Here is a 458-nt window from a genome sequence, read left to right as displayed (position 1 = left end):
GGACAAAGTGTCATGTTCAAGAGCGACTTGCTACCATTAAAGCTTTGAGGTTCTCCCAATTTTCCCCAGTCATTTCTGACTAGTATCTTTATTTTTGTCAAGCTTGAGGAGGATTACATATGCTTGTTCTATAACCTGCACTTCGGGCAAGCCCATCACTATGTTTTAATGAGCCTAGCGATAGGGAAACTCGTTCTCGTCTAAAGACAAGTTTGTCGCTATTTAATCATTTTAACGAGTCTAACGACAAGGAAAACTCGGTCCTTTTCATTTTTAGAGAGTCTGAAAAGGTACAGAAAGTTAATCTAAAAATTCCTTTTTCGTCATCTAATCCCTTAGTCCGAAAAAGTATATAATACAACACAGAAGGGATGAGTTTTCGATAACTTTAACGAGCCGAATAAAACAAGCGCTCGACCTTTTTGTGCAATAACCTCTGTCCAAAAAGATTAAAATCT

Source organism: Pinus tabuliformis, chromosome 9 (assembly GCF_031772625.1).
Source record: "Pinus tabuliformis cultivar Carrire ecotype Pingquan chromosome 9, CPIR1, whole genome shotgun sequence".
Classification (NCBI taxonomy): domain Eukaryota; kingdom Viridiplantae; phylum Streptophyta; class Pinopsida; order Pinales; family Pinaceae; genus Pinus; species Pinus tabuliformis.
This window is presented reverse-complemented; position numbering follows the sequence as displayed.